The following is a 555-nucleotide window of genomic DNA, read 5'->3' on the forward strand; positions in this document are numbered from 1 at the left end:
AATCACGGGTTTGTTGTAAGTCACGAGCATGGAGTCTCGGTCAAGAACCACCCAACGGGAGTGTACTATGGTTAAACATGACAATCATGTTCTAAAAGGTTCCCATAGTCATCATCCCATCTTTCGGATATTATCGGATAAAACGACTACTCGTCCTCCAAAAATATTCTCAAGAGGGACTCTTATGAGTGTAGTATCGCGTAACAATCGCCTCAAGTCTTACACTTGAACGACCTTCGCACTATGTCCTAAAATAGGCCAAGATGGGCTAGGTATCTAAGTTCCTTGGCTTCCAGGGTTTATATTGGAAAGAGTAATGCCTAACCACGACTACTCGTGTGACATTATTGATCCCAATAAAAACCTCCACCAATTGAATGGGCTTGCAAGTTAACTTGTTAAGGAATAACTCCACACAAGTCAACAAGACTATGCCATTATCCTATCATAAGTGCACTCGAGTTCGGGTATAGAACTCATCTCACAAGAAACCACCAAGCATACAAGCAATTAATATATCAAGCAATTCATACATTACAAGCAATACATTCATCC

The sequence above is a fragment of the Lathyrus oleraceus genome, chromosome 5, assembly GCF_024323335.1.
Source record: "Lathyrus oleraceus cultivar Zhongwan6 chromosome 5, CAAS_Psat_ZW6_1.0, whole genome shotgun sequence".
Lineage (NCBI taxonomy): Eukaryota > Viridiplantae > Streptophyta > Magnoliopsida > Fabales > Fabaceae > Lathyrus > Lathyrus oleraceus.